At 46.7% G+C, this 25,336-nt stretch overlaps 1 long non-coding RNA gene across 1 annotated transcript in view; it reads left to right on the forward strand.

Moving 5' to 3' along the window:
* The first annotated feature begins 6,230 nt into the window (after positions 1 to 6,230).
* Positions 6,231 to 25,336, forward strand: part of LOC143933068 (uncharacterized) — an 84,294-nt gene continuing 65,188 nt past the window's right edge. The window contains exons 1-2 of the long non-coding RNA XR_013262992.1: positions 6,231 to 6,398; positions 16,461 to 16,564. This is a non-coding gene — a long non-coding RNA (uncharacterized LOC143933068). The remainder of the gene's footprint in view (positions 6,399 to 16,460; positions 16,565 to 25,336) is intronic.

Consider the following 25,336-nt stretch of genomic DNA (forward strand, 5'->3'; position numbering starts at 1 on the left):
GTTAGAGGGAGGGATGGTGTTTGGGTCAGAGGGAGGGTAAGTGTTGGGGTTAGAGGGAGTGTTGGTATTCAGGCCAGAGGGGGGTTGGTGTTTGGGTTAGAGGGAGGGTTGGTGTTTGGGTTAGAGGGAGGGTTGGTGTTTGGCTTGGAGGAAGGTTTGTATTTGGAGTAGAGGGAGTGTTGGTGTTTGGGGGTAGAGGAAGGGATGATGTTGGGGCCAGAGGGAAGGTTGGTTTTAGAGTTTGACGAAGGGTTGTTGTTTGGGTTATAGAGGAGGTTAGTGTGGAGATTACTAAGAGGGTAAGTGTTATATTTATAGAAAGGGTTAGGGTTAGAGGAAGGAATGGTTTTAGGGTTACAGGGAGGTTAAGTGTTTTGGTTACAAAAAGGGTTAGGGTTAGAGGGAGTGTTGGTGTTTGGTCCAGAGGGAGCGTTGGTGTTGGGGCAAGAGGGAGCATTGGTGTTGGGGCAAGAGGGAGCGTTGGTGTTGGGGCCAGAGGAAGGGTTGGTGTTGGGGCCAGAGGAAGTGTTGGTGTTGGGGCCAGAGGAAGTGTTGGTGTTGGGGCCAGAGGGAGGGTTGGTGTTGGGGCCAGAGGGAGGGTTGGTGTTGGCAAGAGGGAGGGTTGGATTTGGCAAGAGGGAGGGTTGGTGTTGGGGCAAGAGGGAGGGTTGGTGTTGGGGCAAGAGGGAGGGTTGGTGTTGGGGCAAGAGGGAGGGTTGGTGTTGGGTTAGAGGGAGGGTTGGTGTTAGGGTTACAGAGGGGGTTAATGCGGGGGTTGCTAAGAGGGTAAGTGTATTTATAGAAAGGATTAGGGTTAGAGGAAGGAATGGTTTGAGGGTTACAGGGGTAAGTGTGAGGGTTCTAGGCTGGGTTAGTGTGAAAGTTACAGGGTGGGTTAGTTCAGGGTTCAAGGGAAGGTTAGTGTGAGGGTTACAGAGAGGTTGTGTTTTGGTTACAAAAAGTGTTAGCGTTAGAGGAAGATTGGTGTTAGGGTTATATGGAGGGTTAGTGTGAGGGTTACAAAGGGCATAAGTGTTGTGACTAAATAAAGTGTTAGGGTTAGAGTTAAAGGGAGGGTTAGTGTGAGAGTTACAGAGAGGATAAGTGTTGAGATTATAGAATGGATTAGGTTTGGAGGGAGGGTTGGTGTGAACGTTTCAGGGAGGGGTTAGTATGAGTGTTAGAGTGGGCTTGTGCTGGTGGTTACAGAAAGGAGTTGGTGTTAAGGGTATTGGGAGGGTTAGTGTTGGGGTCACAGAGAGGGTTATTGTAGGGGTTACAATGAGGGTTAGTACTAGGAGGGTTAGTGTTGGGGTTACAGGGAGAGATGGTGTTGAGAATATGAGGAGGGTTAGTGTTGGGGTTACCGGGAGGGTTAGTATTAGATTTACTGTATTCTGAAACCTACTAACACCCCCTCTCCTGAGATTGCAAATGATTGTATCAGTAGGATGGATTGGACACCTCCATCCAGGACTAGCTGGCGCTCCCTTTCCCATCCATCCCTTTTCTTTTTCGCAGTGTTTTATCATTTCCTGTTATGTTCTGTTCACAAAGACTCAAAGTGGAGGACCAATGCTAAGCTAAAACCACAGAGTCCGCAGCTCTGTCCGAACACCTGTGCTGGGGGGGGTTCTGGGGCCGCGGCAATCTGGTTGGGCTACTTTTTAAAGTGGACCTGTTCTTTGTCCTTCAGTTGTTTCAGTCAGACAAACAGAGCTTTAATACAGGCAGTGCCTACTCTTCCATCTCTTTAGCTAGCCCATAGTGCTCTGAGAGCCCTTTGTCATGTATTAAATGTTTCCTGGAAAAATATATTTTAAAAAATAACATAAAAAATAAATAAATAGGCAATTGTTTTAAGCCCGTTGTATCTTCCTTTCTGGGTGTATTTAGAAATCCAAGTTAGAATTGCAAGAAAGAGACGGGTTTGTTTTTTAAGGGTGCGTCCGGCAGGTGTTCGGGGGTTATTTATTTCCCTAGATTTCGGGCGGGAGGGTTATGGGAGAGATAGCGGGCCTGAAACTCCAACAACCCCCATAAGTAAACTGTCTGAGGTTACTTTTTTTTTTTTTTTTTTTTTTCTGTGATCTGCTGTGAGCCGGGATTGAGACAATAAGGCTTTTAAAAGTACATTATACAAATTAATGGTGCTGAAATTATTTATTGTAGTGATACCCCGTATTATAGGAGAGCTATTATCCAGATCCACTTTATTGTCCGCTCTACAGGGAAATATATCTCAGATCTGACAGCTATTTAATTGTAGAAAAATAATGGAGCTTTTTATTATATTTGTTGGGTCGGGGCCACGGTTTACCGTACATTGCCGGGTTTTAAGACTTTTACAGACTCCAGACAAACCGTTTTAGAAGATAGAGGTTTCCTTTGGCCATCTTGGCAGGGCAGCAATAGTGGGTGGGCCTGTCTCTGCCTAGGTGGGCTGTGTTGAATAAGGTGTAGTTTTATTGTTCCACCACAACCTATGAAGGTGTACTTCAAGACTTTTTTTTTTTTGTTCTGGATAAAGTTAAGAAGGACTGGAACCCCTGTCAGGTTTTTATTGCCGTTTCTCCCACTGGGGACCTTCTCTTATTGTCTGGTGACCATTATCCCAAGTGAATAAAAAAAAGGGGGGGGGGGGGTCCAAAATGTTACAATTGTCACCTGAACAGTGATGGAGGGGAAATCTTCCCATGGGGACACCTGTTTTAGTGACAGCTAATTAGAGGGTGTTCAAGACAGGAAGTGAATGGAAATAACCACAACAGTAGGCCACCAGCAAACACAAAACCGAAAGGGTTTTATCTATTCCTAACTTTACCAAAAATAAGAGCTGAAGGGATTTAGCCATTCCTCACTCAACCAAAAACATAAACTGAAGGGTTTTAGCCATTCCTCACTTTACCGAAAACAAAAACGGAGAGGTTTTAGCCATTCTGCACTCAACCAAACGCAAAACCTGAAGGGTTTTTAGCCATTCCACACTCTACCAAAAACATAAACTGAAGGGTTTTAGCCATTTCTCACTTTACCAAAATCGAAAACTGAGAAGTTTTAGTCATTCTGCACTCAACCAAAAGCAAAGCCTGAAGGGTTTTAGCCATTCCACACTCTACTAAAAACAAAAACTGAGAAGCTTTAGCCATTCTGCACTCAACCAAAAGCAAAAACCTGAAGGGTTTTAGCCATTCCACACTCTACCAAAAACAAACGGAAGGTTTTTAGCCATTCCTCACTTACCAAAAACAGCATAACCTGAAGGGTTTTAGCCATTCTTTACTACTACAAACATAAACTGAAGGGTTTTAGCCACTCTACACACAACCAAAACCTGAAGGGTTTTAGCCATTCCTTACTACTAAAAACAAACTGAAGGGTTTTAGCCATTCCACACTCTATTAAAAACAAAAACTGAGAAGCTTTAGCCATTCTGCACTCAGCCAAAAGCAAAAACCTGAAGGGTTTTAGCCATTCCACACTCAACCAAAAAACATAAACTGAAGGGTTTTAGCCATTCCTCAGTCCTCACTTTACCAAAAACAAAGAACTGAGAAGTTTTAGCCATTCTACACTTAACCAAAAGCAAAAACCTGAAGGGTTTTAGCCATTCCACACTCTACCAAAAACAAACGGAAGGTTTTTAGCCATTCCTCACTTTACCAAAAACAAAAACTGAGAAGTTTTAGTCATTCTGCACTCAACCAAAAGCAAAGCCTGAAGGGTTTTAGCCATTCCACACTCTACCAAAATCATAAACTGAAGGGTTTTAGCCATTCCACACTCTACTAAAAACAAAAACTGAGAAGCTTTAGCCATTCTGCACTCAACCAAAAGCAAAAACCTGAAGGGTTTTAGCCATTCCTTACTACTACAAACATAAACTGAAGGGTTTTAGCCATTCTGCTCTCTACCAAAAACAAAAACCTGAAGGGTTTTTTTCCAATCCTTACTTAACCAAAAACTGAAAGATTTTAGCCATTCCCCACTTTACTAAAAACATATGCGAGAAGAGAATGGCTGTTTAGGATGGTACCACATCCATAAAGACCATATACTGCAAGGAAACCTGAAAAGTTGGATTTTACTGGTACTAGAATGGAATGACCACATAAGATTTTTAAAAAGTCTATATTATTACAAACAATTTTTTATTGTTTTGTAATAAAATTGACTTTTTATAAAACTTATGTGGTTGCTACTTTTCAGGTTTCCTTACAGTATACTTTACCAAAAACAAAAACTGAAGGGTTTTAGACATTCTGCACCCTATCAAAAGCAAAAATGGATGAGTTTTATCCATGCTTTACCAAAAACAAAAATGGAAGGGTTTTAGCCGTTCCTCACTTTACCAAAAACAAAAACCGAAGGGTTTTAGACATTTTACACTCTAACAAAAACTGAAGGGTTTTCTTTGCGCCTCACTTTTTACCAAAAAACAAAAACTGAAGGGTTTTAGTCATTCTTCCCTCAAAAAGTTTTGTCATTTTAGAATGACTTGAAAATGAAGAATTTTTCAATGTTAGGTCATGCCCTGTATGAAAGAATATAGTGTCAATCTTCACTTACCCTCCACATTCCAGCACCTTCCAACACGGTCAAGCGCCGGTGGACCTCATAATAGCAGATCAACGGCCATATCTTCTGCCCACATCTGTGAGCCCAGGCTGTCATTTACACTGCCTTTATGGGGTGCTTCATCGTGCAGGCTGGGCTCCCGGTATTCCAGTACTGAGTGGTAATTACGTGAACGCCACTCAGTCCTGAAAGAACGCCCTCCGTCCCACCTCCCTGCTGCTGGAAGTAGAAGCTGAAGTAACGTTATCAAAGTGGCAAGACTTTAAGAAAAAAGGTATGTATCGGGGGTTTGGAAAAAAATACCAGTAGGGGTCTGATGGCGGCGAGGAGGCAAGGGGACCTGGACCATGGATAATTTTAGCCAATCACTATAATTTATTTGTAGGAAACAGAGCTAAAAGTCCCAATAACTCGCCTGAAGCCGTGGTCATGTGCCAGTCCACTGGACTCTTCTTTCTTTTAGTCTGTAATGTGGTGGGGTTCTTTTTGAATTTCTATATCACTCCTGAACCCTGCCCTTTGGCTATTACAGGGGTCCCCACAGTGTCTTGAAGATGTCAAGCGGTGGGATTGTGATGTGAGGATCAGCAACAAGACCGGTTGGTGGACCTGGACTTCAGCTTCTGGTCTTCTTGCTGATCCTCCCATTACAATCCCACTGCTTGAACCCTTCAAGACTTGATGGACCTGAACTTCCACACTTGGAAGGGAGGGACGCTGTGGAGGGTCATATGATGGTGCATTTAGGTTGTTTTTTTTTCTTTTTTTTTATATTTTTTAGGTGTTGGTGAGTGGCACTTTTTTGACCATAGTTTTAATGGCCTTGGTCTTTTGTTGAGGTGGAAAACCAGTCTAAACTTTTTTTTTTTTCGGGAGGGATTAGACACCACATCAGTAAAAAAAAAAATGTATTAATTATTTTTATAGTAGGGGAACTATGGCATCCTTGACATTTTTATTCACTTCGCCCATTTATTGTGTTGTCACTGGGACAGGAAGTGATGGGAAATTTCTCCAGCAAGGCTATAGACAGCAATGAACACCCTGTAGAACTTTGTACCCACTCTGTCCAAAACTGAAAAAAAAATTAGGAGTCATTACACCTAATTTGGAGTCACGTGGCAATTTTCAGGCTGCTGCATCCTTAAGTTAATCTGTGGTTTTCATATATTCAACTAAGCTGAACATGGCACCTAGGCATACAAACGAATCTCCCCAAAAGAAGCAAAGAATTCTGGGTAAATGGCAGTTTTGTGTGTAAATGGTACTGAATACGAGGGTTGTGCTGGCTCTTCAAGTCTTGTGCCGCCCTCGTTTCTCATTAGTTTTTAAACCTTTCTAAGTAATTCTGGCAAATCCTCAGGAAAAGTTTCAAACAAAGCCGTGAGAAGAAAGTCAAAGTCTGGTGACCCATATGTACTGGCGACCTTGCCACGCCACCCGCAGGCACACATGGCATGGGCGATATCTCAAATTCACCGTACAAGCGCACAGATGAAAGATACTCGTGTCTGATGTATTTTTAATGCTCCTTTTGCCCAGAGGCCTCTCGGAGAATTCAACGCCCCCCCGGCAGGCGAGTAGTTAACATGTTTCGGGCCCCAGGTGCTTCTCTCTCTCTCCTCCATCTGCCAGCTCCGGGACTTGGGCACGTGCCGGGCATGGCTCTGAACGTCTCTGAGAAGCCAAGTCTGTCTCTGAATATTTCATAAGGATAAATTCTCTCCCGCCGCATGCACTCCGCTTCCGTGCAAGAGCTTTAAAGACGCCACTTGTGTTGCCACCGCACTCGGATGACATAATTTAACCCTTGTTCTCAGGTACGTGCTATCTTACCTATGAATTATTAACAGGTCTGATTCATTTCCATTGAGTTTGCAGAGGGAAACAGGTGAAGGAATCACAGTCTTTGCGTATTAATAGCAAAGGCACTTGCCGCTGGATGTTATAATGTAAGCATAGGCACGCAGTACTCTTACTATCCCTTTGTGAAAAGCTGAAAACACATGCTTGCCTATTCTATCTGTAAAGGGGTGACAGGTTCACTTTACGTGAATGAGAGCTGTGTTGGGCGGTAATGTGGTCGTGTGGGAGTTGGTTCTGCTAGGTGATGTAAGAGGCTCCTGAGATTTAGCTTGACCATCAGGTTTGGGTGCTAGGGCACCGGAGCCAGGAATTGTTCAGAATGGACACTTGGTGGTCATACGTTACATCTGTTGTGGGTACTATGCTCGTGGAGCCAGAAAATGTTCACAATGGACATTTGGTGGTCATACCTTGCATCTGTTTTGGGTACTAGGGCATTGGAGCCAGGAAGTGTTTAGAATGGACACTTGGTGGCCATACATTGCATCTGTGTTGGGGACTAGGACGTTGGACCCCAAGAATGTTCAGAATAGGACACTTGGTGGTCATAGATTGCATCTGTTGTAGGTACTAGGGCATTGAAGGCAGGTAGTGTTCAAAATGAACATTTGGTGGTCATATGTTGCATTAGGCTCTGTGTAGGCATGCAGTCCTTTCTGTAAAGGGGTGACAGCTTCACTTTTTTTGTGTTGTGCGGTGTTGGGCAGTAATGTTGTTGTGTGGGAGCTGGTTCTGCTAGTTAATGTAAGAGGCTTTTGAGATTTAGCTTGGCCATCAGGTTTGGGTACTAGAGCACTGGAGCTAGGAAGTGTTCAGAATGGGCACTTTGTGGTCATACATTGCATCAGTTTTGGGTACTAGGGTAGTGGAGCCCGGAAGTGTTTTTAGAATGGACACTTGGTGGTCATATATTGCATCTGTTTTGGAGACCAGGGAATTGGAGACAGGAAGTGTTCAGAATGGACATTTGGTAGTCATACGTTGCTTCTGTGTTGGGTACTAGGGCATTGAAGCCAGTAAGTGTTTAGAATGGGCACTTAGTGGTCATAGGTTCCATCTGTTTGGGTACTAGGGCATTGGAGCCAGGAAATGTTCAGAATGGACACTTGGTGGTCATATGCTGCATCTGTTGTGGGTACTAGGGCATTGGAGCTAGTAGGTGTTCAGAATGGACATTTGGTGGTCATATGTTGCACTGGGCTCTGTGTAGGCACACAGTCCTCTTACTATCCCTTTGTGGTAGAATAAGCATATCGGATGACGATGAGCGTGATTTATTAGGTCATACCTAGAACAAGTATGCAAGTAAGGAGCTCTGTATTCCCTAGATGCGTGATTTTTTTCCAGGCCTGTGGCTCAGAGGTGGACAGAACTTGATCCTAGAGATGACCAGGAAATGCGTTTTCTCAAAGAGCTCACCAATGGCAGTGTCCAAATTTCTCTCTACAGATCCCCTTTCACCATTATAATACCTGACTTGCCCTATCAGATCAGTGCCAAACCAGGAGTGCCATGTCCACCTACTTGAATGTTTTCTGTATCTCTGGAAAACCTGCTCTGTGGAGACCTCCACCTTGGGTTCCTGGCTCTGAACATCCGCTGTACCTTGAGGGGCTCCCACAACCACTGCTGAAATGTTGTACATTTTGTTTTATGGAGATTGCAGGGAGAGGTGTGGGAATACTCCAAAGTGGGAAGAAATAGAACTAGGAACAGTGACAAAAGATCCCCCCCCCCCAGTGGAGTCCTCAAATCAGTGGTAGAACTACCAGGGTCGCAAAGATCAAACGTGTGACCGGGCCCTGGCGTTCCGCCACTGTGGGGTGGGCCCAAGATGGCTGGAAGGGGGCCTACTACAGAACATGTGAAAGGATCCTGCTACAGGACCTTTAATAAAGAGCCCCGTGATCAGTGGGAAGTCTCCCGGGCTCCGAGGGAAGGGTCCCAGACTCAGAGGTAAGAGCTCTGGGACCAATGGGCCAGGGGGGCCCCTTCATGTTTTATTTGCACCTGGGCCCTTAAGGTTCTAGTTATGCCACTGCCTCAAATATAGACAGAAACCAAGGGTTTGACAATCCCATTATACTCAACCTATAGTTCTAAAATTTGAGTTTGATGGATTGAATTGTCTATTGGCTGACAGAGCATGCTGGGAACTCTAGTTCAGTTCTTAATACCATTCATACCATTGAAGATAACATTTCAAAAGATATAAGGGATTTTGTAATCTGCGCTTGTGACAATCGCCCAAAGCCAGGGACAGGTTGGCAAAGTCTAAAGGCTTGGGTAGCATGAGGTGCCAGGAGCCGGTGGGCACCAAAGTCCCCTTTGTGCTGCACAGAAAGTCGTGGAGCCTTTTGCAGATGTGTCGGAGCTGAGGATGTTGTGATCGTTTCTTAGAAAAATGAAAGGACAGAGAATGTGACACAAGGAGGCACCAGCTTTCATCTCGCCAGTGTTTGATGCCTCTCTGGTTATAAATATGTATAACTGGCTAAGGCCGCTTTCATGAAACAGCTTTGTGTACACAGACGTGGGTTATTTGGGATTGTGCAGCTGCTTCAGCACATCCTGGCACGGCAGCGGTACCAAGGAATATGATGCACAGGGCAGTGCCAGGTCTGGGTCACCAGCTGTCCCCGATTTCCAGGGATAATTTCAGGTTTGATTACATGTCCCTGGAAATACATAGCTCCTTTCTAATGTCCTAGAATTTTTTTTTAGGCCTTTTTGTTGCATTGCATAGCAGACAGCAATAAATGCTTTAAATGTAAAGGATAAGTTGACTTTTGAAAAACATTACGACTTTAAGATTGTCTGAAAAATTAAGCATATTTGCATGTAATATTTTACTTATTTTCCGTTCTTTTACTGTCCTATTAGAGGAGTCATTAGGGACCCACTCAGAATTTGGCATCCTGGTGCATTGTGTTTAATGCATGTGTTTTGATAAAAAAAAAAAAAAGATTTGGGGGGGGGGGGCCACACCCTAAAAAATGCATTAAAGATGGTGCAAACATAAGACCATACAGACAGGACAAAAGATTACAGCGCACACATACAAAAATGTCATTCATCTCCTGCAAGGCTATTGAAAACACCTGAACATATTCAGAAAATATGGGGATTTAGTTGTCCGATATGGCCATATACTGCTACGCCCACTACTACGTCAAAGTACCCCTATTATCAGTGGGACCTACGCTATCCATAGAATTCTTCTCTGAACCATGGGAGAAATGCACTCCTCTATATGGGACAGCTAAATGACCCCTATGTATTTCTCGCATGATTCAGAGAAGCATTCTATGTATAGCGTAGGACCCGCTGATAATGGGGTACTTGAGCGTAGCACTATATGGCCATATGGTGCAACTAAATCCCCATATTTTCTGAATAAGTTCAGGTGTTTTAAATAGCCTTGCAGGAGATGAATGTCGTTGTATGTGTGCGCTGTAATCTTTTGTTCTGTTTTGATCATTTAGCCCCTTAAAGTGAATGAGTTGGCAATGCACCAAACCAGGTAAGATACAAGAGGATACAAGAGGCTGCAGACATGATAAAATTGATTTTTCAGAGACTATGAACATGATACAAGAGATTGCCAGAGACTATGAGCATGATGCAAGAGATTGCCAGAGACTATGAGCATGATGCAAGAGATTGCCAGAGACTATGGGCATGGTACTACAAGAGATTGCCAGAGACTATGGGCATGGTACTACAAGAGATTGCCAGAGACTATGGGCATGGTACTACAAGAGATTGCCAGAGACTATGGGCATGGTACTACAAGAGATTGCCAGAGACTATGGGCATGGTACTACAAGAGATTGCCAGAGACTATGGGCATGGTACTACAAGAGATTGCCAGAGACTATGGACATGATACAAGAGATTGCCAGAGATGATGGGCATGGTACTACAAGAGATTGCCAGAGACTATGAGCATGATGCAAGAGATTGCCAGAGACTATGAGCATGATGCAAGAGATTGCCAGAGACTATGGGCATGATGCAAGAGATTGCCAGAGACTATGGGCATGATGCAAGAGATTGCCAGAGACTATGGGCATGATACAAGAGATTGTCAGAGACTATGGGCATGATACAAGAGATTGCCAGAGACTATGGGCATGATACAAGAGATTGTCAGAGACTATGGGCATGATACTACAAGAGATGGACATAGACAGCTAATATGCTGTAGGAGTTGTTGCTGAATGGCAACATGATATGAGAGTTTTCGGTGTCTGGGGACATTCTATATAAATTGGTGACTGGGGACTTGCTAAAAGAGTTGTTGCTGCCTGCCTGACATGCCATAGGAGTTGTTAGTGGCCGGCGGACATTCTAGAGGAGTTGGTGACTGTGGACGTATTATAGGAGCTGTTGGTGGCTGGGAACATGCTATATGAGTTTTTGGTGACTGGGGACATGCTATAGGAGATGTTGGTGACTAGGAACATGCTATATGAGTTGTTGATGATTGGGAACATTCTGTAGGAGTTTTTGGTGACTGGGGACATTTTACAGGGGTTGTTTGTGACTAGGGACATGATAAAGGTGTTACTGGGGACAAGCTAAACGGGATGTTAGTGATTGAGGATATATTTTAGAACTTGGTGACATACTATAGGAAATGTTGGTGGCTGGGATGTGCTGTAGGAGTTTCTGGTGACCGCGAACATGCTATAGGAATTGGTGACTGGGTACATTCTAGAGGGGTTGTTGATGACTAAGGAAATGCTAAAGGAGCTGTTGGTGACTAGGGAGTTGCTGGGAATATGCTATAGAAGTTGTTGGTGACATTCTGAAGAGTTGTTGGTGACTGTGGACCTTCTTGGGGAGCTTCTAGTGACTAGAGACATTCTAGAGGAGTTGTTGGTGACTGGGGACATTCTATAGAGGCGTTGATGACTGGTGACATTCTAGAGGAGTTGGTAACATTCTGAGGAGGAGTTGGTGACTGGGGACGTTCTAGAGGAGTTGGTGACATTCTGAGGAGGAGTTGGTGATTGGGGACGTTCTAGAAGAGTTGGTGACATTTTGAGGGGTTGTTGGTGACTGGGGACATTCTGAGGAGTTTTTGACTGGGGACATTCTAGAGGAGTTGTTGGTGACATTCTGAAGAGTTGTTGGTGACTGGGGACATTCTATAGAGGATTTGATGACTGGGGACGTTCTAGAGGAGTTGGTAACATTCTGAGGGGTTGTTGGTGACTGGGGACATTCTGAAGAGGAGTTGATGACTGGGGACATTCTAGAGGAGTTGGTAACATTCTAAGGGGTTGTTGGTGACTGGGGACATTCTGAAGAGTTGTTGGTGACTGGGGACATTCTATAGAGGAGCTGGTGACTGGGGACGTTCTAGAGGAGTTGGTAACATTCTGAGGGGTTGTTGGTGACTGGGGACATTCTGAAGAGGAGTTGGTGACTGGGGACGTTCTAGAGGAGTTGGTAACATTCTGAGGGGTTGTTGGTGACTGGGGGCATTCTGAAGAGGAGTTGGTGACTGGGGACGTTCTAGAGGAGTTGGTAACATTCTGAGGGGTTGTTGGTGACTGGGGACATTCTGAAGAGGAGTTGGTGACTGGGGACGTTCTAGAGGAGTTGGTAACATTCTAAGGGGTTGTTAGTGACTGGGGACATTCTGAAGAGGAGTTGGTGACTGGGGACGTTCTAGAGGAGTTGTAACATTCTGAGGGGTTGTTGGTGACTGGGGACATTCTGAAGAGGAATTGGTGACTGGGGACATTCTAGAGGAGTTGGTAACATTCTGAGGGGTTGTTGGTGACTGGGGACATTCTGAAGAGGAGTTGGTGACTGGGGACCTTCTAGAGGAGTTGGTAACATTCTGAGGGGTTGTTGGTGACTGGGGACATTCTAGAGGAGTTGGTGACATTTTGAGGGGTTGTTGGTGACTGGGGACATTCTGAGGGGTTGTTGGTGACTGGGGACATTCTGAGGGGTTTTTGGTGACTGGGGAAATTCTGAAGAGGAGTTGGTGACTGGGGACATTCTAGAGGAGTTGGTGACATTTTGAGGGGTTGTTGGTGACTGGGGACATTCTAGAGGAGTTGGTGACATTTTGAGGGGTTGTTGGTGACTGGGGACATTCTGAGGGGTTGTTGGTGACTGGGGAAATTCTGAAGAGGAGTTGGTGACTGGGGACATTCTAGAGGAGTTGGTGACATTTTGAGGGGTTTTTGGTGACTGGGGACATTATGAGGGGTTGTTGGTGACTGGGGACATTCTGAGGGGTTGTTGGTGACTGGGGAAATGCTTCAGGAGTCCGTCATAAGCTGGAGACACATTACACGAGTTCACTGCTTTTTACAAGGCAAAAAGGAAACCCAGATTACTGTATGCAGGGGCCCCGAGGGTAGCAAAAAAGATGCCAGAGGTCTGTAGGTTGGCCAGCGAGGAATTTAGAACATGTACAAAGAACAACCAACATTGTGAAATAATGACAATTGCTGCAATTGAACCCCAACTGTAATACAAAACGGACTTAAATGATAAAACTTGGACTCTTGATTAATTTTCTGACATCCAATCACTTCTGTTCAGGGTCGGCCCCGCAATTCAGGGATGAGTGGTATTACGGGCTCCGGTGTCGAAGCGTTTTATGATTAGAATGTAGAAAAATGACATTAGGAGCAAATCAAATGAGAGAAAAAAATGTTCTTTGTCCAAATTGAAATAATATTTGGAGGTCACATTGAAGTGCTATTACTTGAACGCAATTACAGGCGGGGTTGTGCTTTTTCGACGGTTACGAAATGCCTCTTTGACTTCCTGAATTCCGCATCTTTATGGCGCATTTACATGAGAGTCTCAAGGAGACAAAGAGGAGGGAAGAGAGACTGGAAGACAGAGAGAAAGATGGAAGAAATTATTAACTGAGGTTGTCAGTTTTTTTTAATTCATTTTATTCATTTTTTTTTTATATACAGAAAAAACAAAACGCAGCGCGGCAGAGAACCCTCGCAGGGGCCATTCCTCAAAATTGAAGAAAAATTGAAAAGCGAGCGTGTAACAACAACGTAGTGCTTATTGTAGCGCGTGACTCCTTCAACATGAAAAAGTCGATTGTCTAGCTATTCATAGAGGCAGTAGTTGAAAATTGGGGAAAAAAAGTGCCGGGAGCCCCCCCTCCCCCAAATCAATACCAGGCCCTTCTGGTCTGGGGTGGATTTGGAGGGGAACCCCACACCAAAATTGTCTCCATCGTCAAAATCAATACCAGACCCTTATCCGAACATTCAGCCCCTCAGGTCAGGAAATGGAGGGGACAAGCGAGTTTGCCCCCCCCCCCCAAATCATACCAGGCCACATGCCCTCTACATGGGGGGAATTCTTTGGGGCGGGGGGATCTGCCCCCCACCCAAAAAAGTACTTTGTCCCCATGTTTTTGGGAACAAGGGTCTCTGCCCCACAACCCTGGACTGTGGTTGTGGGGGGTCTGTGTATGGGGGGGCTTATTGGAGTCTGGAAGCCCCCTTTAACAAGGTGATTCCCAGATCCCGCCGCCCCTCCATGTGAATGAGTATGGGGTACATAGTACCCCTACCCATTCAACAAATCTGTGTAAAAGTGAATAAAGACAGTACAAGACTTTTTGACAATTCCTTTATTAAAAAATGAAAAACAATGTCCCCCAATGTAGCTCCATCATCCAAATCGATACCAGACCGTTATTGGAACATGCAGCCCCTCAGGTCAGGAAATGGAGGGGAACAAGCGAGCGAACCCCCCCCCCCCCCCCGAACCATACCAGGCCACATGCCCTCTACATGGGGGGAATTCTTTGGGGCGGGGGGATCTGCCCCCCCCCCAAAGCCCCTTGTCCCCATGTTGTTGGGAACAAGGGTTTCTGCCCCACAACCCTGGACTGTGGTTGTGGGGGTCTGCGGACGGGGGCCTTATCGGAGTCCTGGAGCCCCCTTTAACAAGGGGGCCCCCAGATCTCGCCACCCCCCCCATGTGAATGAGTATGGGGTACGTATTACCCCTACCCATTCACCAAATATGTGTAAAAGTGAATAAAGACAGTACAAGACTTTTTGACAATTCCTTTATTAAAAAATGAAAAACAATGTCCCCCAATGTAGCTCCATCGTGATGCCTGTCACCACCGCCGGACCCAAACCCCCCCCCCCCCCAAAAAAAATCCCTCTGCCCACGACGGACGATTCTCGCAGTCTGCGTGCTCCACCGTTCTTGAATAGCTAAGGGGTGGGGCCACCCAGCGACGTCACCTGGTGCCACTGCCCCCAGTGATGTTGGCGGCCCAGCAAGGCAACAGGGATCTGTACCACAGATTGACATCTGGCACACCGCTCCAGTAGGAGAGCCATAATATGTGAATAAAATCTCCCGTGGGGTGTGTACACCTCCAACAGGACGGGGAGATGGTGGGGTTCATCTTATAAAGCCTAAAGGGCAAAAAAAATATGCTCTGTGATGATGAGATGGTACCTAATCCACACAAGATTGGTTAAACTCTACCCCCCCAAGCTGCTTCCCAGGCTGTGACCACATAGGAGACATGCTGCATGTCTGGTGGGAATGTCCAAAAACAAGAAGCTTCTGGAAATAAAGTTTTTAACATCCTCCGAAAGATCTCGGGTCCTAACCATCCCAAACTCCCCTCATATCGCCCTGCTCAATTTCCCAATACCCTCTGCTGTTAAAAGCCTACAACAACTTATTTCATTCATATTTAGGGGTGCAAAACTGACCATCGGCAGAGCATAGAAACAACCATGTTTTTCCTTCACTATAGCTCAGAGCAGGGTCATCTTAATGCAAGGGCACTCCTGGGCACTGCCCAAGGGCCCCAGGTACATGGGGGGGGGCACAATAACCTTTCCTTGCATCATACTTGCCAACTGTCCCGGATTTGCTGGGACAGTCATGCTTTTTACTAAACGGTCCTGCTATGGTCGTGTTTTCCGGGAAGCCTCCCAGAACCTATACTGTGCCCTCCTGGTCCCAGTATTATACCCTCCTGACTCCCCCTGTACTGTGCCCTCCTGCATTCCCCCCTGTACTGTGCCCTTTGTGTTGACTAGTCTTTGATTTGTGGAATGTTTTCCTTTTGTAAAATCGATTTTATTGAAAGTACTAATGAATATATGTTTAATGCTATCAACTATTTATACTTTATTTCTTGAAAGTAGGTGTTTATATTGGGGCAAGCTGGTAGGGGACCTAGTGCATTACTTTGCCCACGGGCCCATGATGCTATTAAGACGGCCCTGGCTAAGAGGAAAATTTCTTGTGTTATGGCCCAGGAGCAAATGGTCAGTGAGCTCCTAAACTCCACAGAGAAGTTTTAGGTGACCTGGGAACCTTGGACGCAGTACATGAAAAGTCCACTCTTCCTGTAGAGCTTTCGGCTCACCATATTTTCTAAGGCTGGTTCCTTCCACTCTGGTCTCCTATCTATATACACTGGATTCTCTCCCCCTCTTGTCTATTCTTCATGCTCTTTCTGACTCTCTGGCTCTGCCTTTTCTCAACAGCCCTGGAGGAATCAAGGTTTTTGTATTAAGGGCCATGGGGAGCCTCTGGGCTTTGGCATGGTCTCTCTCCATATCATTCCTCTTGGTTTGATCGTTTATACCAACCCTATGCTTGCTATACTATGTGTGGTTTCTAATGTGCTTCAGGATTTTTTTGCTTATTAAAAACATATGAGAGCAAGGCATGTCGTTGCTGCCCCCATGACATAGTTTGGTCCCAGTTGGGGTGTCGGGGGGGGGGGGGGGTAGTAAACACCACCCTTCACCTAAGTGTCAATAGGTTGCACAGAATTTACTGCCCACGCTAGTCTGTTACGGTGTCATTTCAGTTGTATTCATTTGTATGTCAGAATTCGGCAAACTTCCTTCTATGTTCTTTCTTTTTCTGCTTCATTTTGTTTTCTGTAAATGCTTAATAAACAATATTGAAAGCAAAATATGCTCTGTGAAGAATCTTAAATTCAATCAATTTGTCCTTGACAGACACCAGAGGAGCAAAGGGGGGATTCCTATATTTCAGATCAGTCTTCGTCATCCAGCTCAGGAACATAATTTTTTCCATTTCTGCTGATGAGAAGATAAATCAGGTAATGCTGCCATAGTAAGATATCGGAGGTTGTCCTGGTTTAAATGCAACTACAGCCGAGACTGTGTGTGTATGTGTATATATATATATATATATATAAACATTTTGGTGGAATAGGAAAGGGTTAGAAACTCTTTTGGGATTTTAGTACTTTACTTTGAGAAACTCTTCTCAAAAGTGAGGGGAGATCCCCACCATTGGTACTTGTCACTGGAACAAGTGTCCCCATTGTCCCCAGATTTCTCCACACCTCCTCCATGCTTTAAGAGTTGTTGGTGGCTGGGGACATGTTTTGTAGTTTTTGGTGTCTGGGAACATGCTATAGGTGTTGTTGGTGACCGGGGACATGTTTTGGAATTGTTGGTGACCGGGGACATGTTTTTGAATTGTTGGTGACCGCGGACATGTTTTGGAATTGTTGGTGACCGGGGACATGTTTTTGAATGGTTGGTGACCGGGGACATGTTTTGGAATGGTTGGTGACCGGGGACATGTTTTGGAATGGTTGGTGACCGGGGACATATTTTGGAGTTGTTGGTGGCTGGGGACATGTTTTGGAATGTTTGGTGACCGGGGACATATTTTGGAGTTGTTGGTGGCTGGGGACATGTTTTGGAATGGTTGGTGACCGGGGACATATTTTGGAGTTGTTGGTGGCTGGGGACATGTTTTGGAATTGTTGGTGACTGGGGATATGCTAAATGATTTTTTTGGTGACTGAAGACAGACTATAGGAGTTTGTATTGACTGAGGACACTCTCTATTTGATTTCTTGGTGGCTGGGGACATGTGTTTGAGTTGCTATTGAATGAGGACAGGCTATAGGATTTGTTGGTGACTGGGGACACATTATAGGGATTGTTATGGACTGGAGACATGCTGTAGGTGTTTTTTGGTGACTGAGGACACAGTATAAGAGTTGATGGCGACTGGGGACAGGCTTTATGAGTTTTTGGTGACTGGGGACATGTTTTGGAATTGGTGACCGGGGACATGTTTTGGAATTGGTGACCGGGGACATGTTTTGGAATTGGTGACCGGGGACATGTTTTGGAATTGGTGACCGGGGACATGTTTTGGAATTGGTGACCGGGGACATGTTTTGGAATTGTTGGTGACCGGGGACATGTTTTGGAATTGTTGGTGACCGGGAACATGTTTTGGAATTGTTGGTGACCGGGAACATGTTTTGGAATTGTTGGTGACCATGGACATGTTTTGGAATTGTTGGTGACCGAGGACATGTTTTGGAATTGTTGGTGACTGGGGACACACTATAGAGGTTGGTGGCTGGGGACATGTTTTGGAATTGTTGGTGACTGGGGATATGCTAAATTATTTTTTTGGTGACTGAAGACAGTCTATAGGAGTTTGTATTGACTGAGGACACTCTCTATTTGATTTCTTGATGGCTGGGGACATGTGTTGGAGTTGCTATTGACTGAGGACAGGCTATAGGATTTGTTGGTGACTGGGGACACATTATAGGGATTGTTATGGACTGGAGACATGCTGTAGGGTTTTTTTGGTGACTGAGGACACAGTATAAGAGTTGATGGCGACTGGGGACAGGCTTTATGAGTTTTTAGTGACTGGGGACATGTTTTGGAGTTGTTGGGGACATGCTATAAGAGTTGTTGGTGACTGGGGACATAATATAGAAGTTATTGATGACTGGGGATGTGTTTTGGAGGTGTTAGTGATCGGGGAGACACTATGGAAGGTGGTGACTCCAGGATATGCTATGGTATGTTTTTGGTTACGGGGAACACACTACAGGAGTTGGTAACTTGGCACATGCTATAGGAGTTGGTGACTGAGAACATGCTATAGGAGTTGGTGACTGAGAACATGCTATAGGAGTTGGTGACTGAGAACATGCTATAGGAGTTGGTATTGACTGAGGACACACGATATGATTTGTTGTTGACTTGTTTTGGAGTTGCTATTGACAGGCTATAGGATTTTTTTGGTGACTGGGGACACATTATAGGGGTTGTTATGGACAGGAGACATGCTATAGGAGATGTTGATGACTCGGCACATGTTTTGGAGTTGCTATGGACTGTAGACATGCTATAGGATTTTTTTAGCGACTGACGACACTCTATAGGAGATGTTGGTGACTGGAGTCACACTATAAGGAGTTTTTGGTGACTGGGGACATGCAATAGGATTTGCCGGTGACTGGGAACACACTGTAGGAGTTGCTGGTGATGGAGGGCACATTATAGGAGATGTTGGTGACTGGGTACACACTATAGGAGTTGTTGGTGACTGGGGAGACACTATAGGAGTTTTTGGTGACTGGGGGTACGCTATAAGGGTTGCTGATGACTGGGGGCACGTTGTAGGAGATGTTGGTGACTGGGGACATGTTATAGGAGTTGTTTGTGACACGCTATAGGAGTTGGTGACTGGGGGCACGCTATAGGAGTTGGTGGTGACTGGAAAATGCTATAGGAGATGTTGGTGACTGGGGGCACGCTATAGATGTTGGTGACTGGGAACATGCTATAGAAGTTGTTGGTGACTGGGGATATGCTATAGATGTTGGTGGCTGGGGACATGCTATAGGAGATGTTGGTGACTGGGGGCACACTATAGGAGTTGTTGGTGACTGGGGACATGATATAGCAGATGTTGGTGACTGGGGACACCCTATAGGAGATGTTGGTGGCTGGGGACATGCTATAGGAGTTGGTGACTGGGGACACACTATAGGAGATGATGGTGGCTGGGGACACGCTATAGGAGTTGTTGGTGACTGACTGGGTGCATGCTATAGGAGATGATGGTGGCTGGGGACACGCTATAGGAGTTGTTGGTGACTGGGGACACGCTATAGGAGATGGTGGCTGGGGACATGCTATAGGAGATGTTGGTGGCTGGGGACACGCTATAGGAGATGTTGGTGACTGGGGGCATGCTATAGATGTTGGTGACTGGGGACACGCTATAGGAGATGGTGGCTGGGGACATGCTATAAGAGATGTAAGTGGCTGGGGACATGCTATAGGAGATGTTGGTGACTGGGGACATGCTATAGGAGTCGGTCACTGAGGGCACGCTATAGATGTTGGTGACTGGGGACACGCTATAGGAGTCGTGACTGAGGGCACGCTATAGAAGATGTTGGGGACTGGGGGCATGCTATAGGAGTTGGTGGTGACTGGGGACGCGCTATAGGAGTTGGTGGTGACTGGGGACACACTATAGGAGTTGGTGGTGACTGGGGACTCACTATAGGAGATGTTGGTGACTAGGAACATGCTATAGGAGTTGGTGGTGACTGGGGACACGCTATAGGAGTTGGTGGTGACTGGGAAAACACTATAGGAGTTGGTGGTGACTGGGGACACACTATAGGAGTTGGTGGTGACTGGGGACACACTATAGGAGTTGGTGGTGACTGGGGACACACTATAGGAGTTGGTGGTGACTGGGGACACACTATAGGAGTTGGTGGTGACTGGGGACGCGCTATAGGAGTTGGTGGTGACTGGGGACACACTATAGGAGTTGGTGGTGACTGGGGACACACTATAGGAGTTGTTGGTGACTGACTGGGTGCATGCTATAGGAGATGATGGTGGCTGGGGACACGCTATAGGAGTTGTTGGTGACTGGGGACACGCTATAGGAGATGGTGGCTGGGGACATGCTATAGGAGATGTTGGTGGCTGGGGACACGCTATAGGAGATGTTGGTGACTGGGGGCATGCTATAGATGTTGGTGACTGGGGACACGCTATAGGAGATGGTGGCTGGGGACATGCTATAGGAGATGTAAGTGGCTGGGGACATGCTATAGGAGATGTTGGTGACTGGGGACATGCTATAGGAGTCGGTCACTGAGGGCACGCTATAGATGTTGGTGACTGGGGACACGCTATAGGAGTCGTGACTGAGGGCACGCTATAGAAGATGTTGGGGACTGGGGGCATGCTATAGGAGTTGGTGGTGACTGGGGACACGCTATAGGAGTTGTTGGTGACTGGGGACACGCTATAGGAGATGGTGGCTGGGGACATGCTATAGGAGATGTTGGTGGCTGGGGACACGCTATAGGAGATGTTGGTGACTGGGGGCATGCTATAGATGTTGGTGACTGGGGACACGCTATAGGAGATGGTGGCTGGGGACATGCTATAGGAGATGTAAGTGGCTGGGGACATGCTATAGGAGATGTTGGTGACTGGGGACATGCTATAGGAGTCGGTCACTGAGGGCACGCTATAGATGTTGGTGACTGGGGACACGCTATAGGAGTCGTGACTGAGGGCACGCTATAGAAGATGTTGGGGACTGGGGGCATGCTATAGGAGTTGGTGGTGACTGGGGACGCGCTATAGGAGTTGGTGGTGACTGGGGACGCGCTATAGGAGTTGGTGGTGACTGGGGACACACTATAGGAGTTGGTGGTGACTGGGGACGCGCTATAAGAGTTGGTGGTGACTGGAGACACACTATAGGAGTTGGTGGTGACTGGGGACGCGCTATAGGAGTTGGTGGTGACTGGGGACATGCTATAGGAGATGTTGGTGACTAGGAACATGCTATAGGAGTTGGTGGTGACTGGGGACATGCTATAGGAGTTGGTGGTGACTGGGGACTCACTATAGGAGTTGGTGGTGACTGGGGACATGCTATAGGAGTTGGTGGTGACTGGGGACATGCTATAGGAGTTGGTGGTGACTGGGGACATGCTATAGGAGATGTTGGTGACTGGGGACACGCTATAGAAGTTGGTGGTTGGGGGAACATGCTATACGAGTTGCTAGTGACTAAGGACATGCTATATTAGTTGGTACCCAAGGACATGCTATAGAAATTCTTGGTGACTGGAGGCCTTTTTTGCAGTTGTTGGGGACAAGACATGTAATAGTAGTGGTCAGCAATTTCATCATGCATACTTGTAGTTACTGACAGGCCCTCTTTGCGGTGACACCAATCTAACCCCGTCCATCACCAACCTCCATTGCTGCACCTTCTACTTCCCAAAGTTCATGAAGTCATGGAAGGTTTACACAGGCAAACATTTTTCGGCTCCGGTGAAGCCGTTGCACAGAGCTGTAAACAAGATGAACGCGCCATTACCGGACTCAGCCGCCGCTTCCTGGTGGGAGAAAGTCCTATGAAAATTTCAGAAAATGATGGAGGGATATGTGGCGAGAGAGCGGAAAGGGAGGCAGGGGGGGGGGGGGGAGAGGGAATGACGCCGTTTAATTCCTCACCACCAGCTGAACTCAGCAGAAGGCGCACGCTTCAATAAGCAACAATCAGCCTGGAGATGTTCCGACCTAAAGGTTAGCACGCGGGGAGCGTGTATATTGACCTGCGAGGGGATCCTACAATGTATAGACATCGTCTGACTTAAATGGAACAATTCCGAGGGAAGCCGCGTTTACAAGGTGTTTATTGAGTGAAAGAGGGACCTGCGGGCGGCTGGCAAAGTGTATTTACTGCGCGCCGTGTGAGCTTCGTAAGGTGTTCATCGAAGAGCTTTGAGAAGATATAATCCTGTATTGGGACGCCTGCCCTTACACACACATGAACTTTAAAGGCATCCCGGTCTTAGTTCGTAGGGTTCAGTATTGAGTTGGCCCCGCCATTTGCAGCTATAACAGCTTCAACTCTTCCGGGAAGGCCGTCCACAAGGTTTAGGAGGGTGTCTATGGGAATGTCTGATCATTCTTCCTGAAGGGCATTTGTGAGGTCAGGCACTGATGTTGGACAAGTAGGCCTGGACTGCAGTCTCCGCTCTAATTTATCCCAAAGGTGTTCTATGGGATTGAGGTCAGGACTCCACCCCAAACTCACTCCTCCGTGTCTTTATGGACCTTTCTTTGTGCACTGGTCCAAATCATTTGGTGGAGGGGGGGAATTATGGTGTGGGGTTGTTTTTCGGGGGTTGGACTTGGCCCCTAATACGTTTGGTAATATAGTGTATGTACAATTAAATGCATAAAAATGAAGAAACGATGAATCGGCGGGTTTCGCCCACTGAGGGCTTCCTCAGGATCCACTTTGTCTATACCAGTGATGGTGAACCTTGGCACCCCAGATGTTTTGGAACTACATTTCCCATGATGCTCAACTACACTGCAGAGTGCATGAGTGCATGCACTCTGCAGTGTAGTTGAGCATCATGGGAAATGTAGTTCCAAAACATCTGGGGTGCCAAGGTTTGCCATCACTGGTCTATACTGACATTCCTACTGACCAGTGGCGGTCCATTAGGGGCACCCGGGCACCGCCCCCTCTCTCCACGACACCCCCCCTATATGCAATGCATAGATTCATGCATAGCATGAATGTATCTGCTGCCACCCCCTATTCATGCAACCGGCCCCTTTCAGGATGCTGGGTGCATGAGTGACAGCCACGGGTTTTTTTTTGTTGTAAGCACCTGATTAGAGCCAGAGGCTGTAATAGGCTTCAAAATCGGGTGGGCTCGGGTCGCAGAGAGTGCGCTCCGATGTCACCCAGGTGTGTTTAAAACTGCAAATAAATAACCTCAATCCGGCCAATCGGAAGCGTGTTTGTGGGAGACCCGTTTTCAAATTGGCGGAAAAAAGAGAAGTCTCCCGATTGGCCACCGAGGAGGAGGGAGAAAACTGAAGCCGCCATTTGCCGTGGCGACCCATGGAGAGCAGAATAATGGGAGGCCGCCGCTGTCGAGCAGGGGAAGCCGCTGGTAATGGGGCAAGTGCGGATGACCAACCGGTTGGGGGGGGGGGGGGCGGGGGTTTATACTGTTTTCCACCGGCCGCCACTGCTACTGACACTACAGAAGTCGTTGCGACTTCAGAAAAGGTTCCTGCATGATGCAACTTAGAATCCATTGAGTTTGAAATCGGATCAAAGTCGCACCGAAAGTCGCTCCAAAGTTGCACTGCGACTTTGGAGACGCGCTAATGTTAATGGAGCCTTATAGACTTTTTTTTACGTTCATTTGCTCACCTGCAGTTTTGCTAAGCTTTGTTTCCCACCGGCGTCGTCGTCTGTCTTTCAGGAAGAATGCGGCACGGCGGACAGGGCTGACTCTGATCACCGGTACAGGTGATAACGCACAGCGGCGGCGACGGCGGCGACAAGACCGCACGTGGCGACAGCTCAGCTTATCACTCTGTCCATCCAATCGGAATAATTACCGTTGAGGAAGGGAATCGGCTCTTCTCTTCATTTATCATTTTAATTGAGATTTAATGACAGCGCCTCGATCTGGGGAGCCATCGATCACGCGGAGAGACGCCACCGGCGGCCTGTCATTGTTTGCAGGTAATCAGATTTCCTGGCTTTTTACAGTCGTGGCGACAACTGCCGATGCAGCGGGGGTCCCCCAGCTGGTACGCCGCCCCTTCCTTCCCTCCCCCTGAAATCACACTCAAATATATATATATATATATTTATTTTTTTCCTTTTTTCCCACCAGCATCGCATTCGTTGCTTCAGCTTTGCAGCCTACAATTCCCAACCGCGGCCTCGGCTTTAATGAAGGGCGGTAGCCCCGCAAAGACGGCCAACTTTGGTGTCAGAACATCTATTTTTTTTTTTGCTTTTGATGAATCTATCTTCTTACTGCAGGCAGTCACTAAGGCCGGCTTCCCCGCATCCAATTCACAATAGCGGGAGATTTGAACGGCTCTCTATGGAGCTGGGTTCACATATCTCCGCTGCGGCTTCGCTGCGAATTTGGCGCAGAAGCCCTGTGCGTCTTTTTTGATCCGTTTTCAGGTCTGAATTCAGCCAAAAATTCAGGCTGAAGTTGGACCTGAAACGGGGGAAATGGTGAACCGGGACGCACAGGGAACCCCTGCTGGGGGTGTGGACCCAGCCTTAAAGACCGGGCTTATTTTTCCAACTTGTTGTTTACAAGTTAAAATCAGGTTGTTGTTTTTTTTGTTGGAAATTTACTTAGGGCTATCATGTCCATGTATAATCTCCATATCGATTATTTACATAATGTTAATTGATTGCTGGAAATCATGTTCTCTTTGCTCTTCATATTGGGAATTTCCTTCCTTATAGCTTTCTTAATGTTAGGCAGTGCACTCGGCATCCCTGCTGAACGGCTGCTGTGGAAACACCAATGACATGGTAAGCTAACGGGACAGGATTCCGTTCTCGATGCCAGTGCAATCGTGTGAGATTTTTATGATTTACAGGGGTCTGCGTGGCTTGCCTTCCCCCTAGCTTTGGGGGTGGGGAGGTGTACATGGCAGAACCAGTTCAATACCGATTAGGACTCCGGTAAACATTCTCCTCATGCTGCGTCGTAACTAGAACCCTCAGGGCCCCGATGCAAGAAACCATGGAGGGCCCCCCCCCCCCCCGACCTCTGGACCAAAGCTCTTTTCTCCAAGCCCGATGGCAGAACACCAGGGCCCGGTCCCAAGTGGGTGGCTGCATATAAAGGAACCGATTTCTCCATCCCCCCCACCCCGCTTCACTTCCTCTCCCACCCACAGGCATTCAGCGGCTACAGGAGGAAAATGGACAGATGGGTTCCTCTATTTCGGTGTTTCGCAATCTTTTTCCAGTCAGGGCACCCTTGAAGTACACCCCCCTAGGTGAATGGGGCAGCACTGCAACCCCCTTGCAACTGCATGCATTGCATGCAGTTGCAGCACAGTGATGATGCATTTAAGGGGTTAAAACAGGTGGTCAATAGGCAACATTTTGCCTCTCTACCGGCTGTCAAATGCCTCTGAAAAGCGACCTGAGCATGGATCGCTTTTTGGAGGAACAGCATTTTACATAAAATGTG

This window comes from Lithobates pipiens, unplaced genomic scaffold, assembly GCF_037356315.1.
Source record: "Lithobates pipiens isolate NorthernLeopardFrog02 unplaced genomic scaffold, aLitPip1_a1.2 Scaffold_27, whole genome shotgun sequence".
NCBI lineage: Eukaryota > Metazoa > Chordata > Amphibia > Anura > Ranidae > Lithobates > Lithobates pipiens.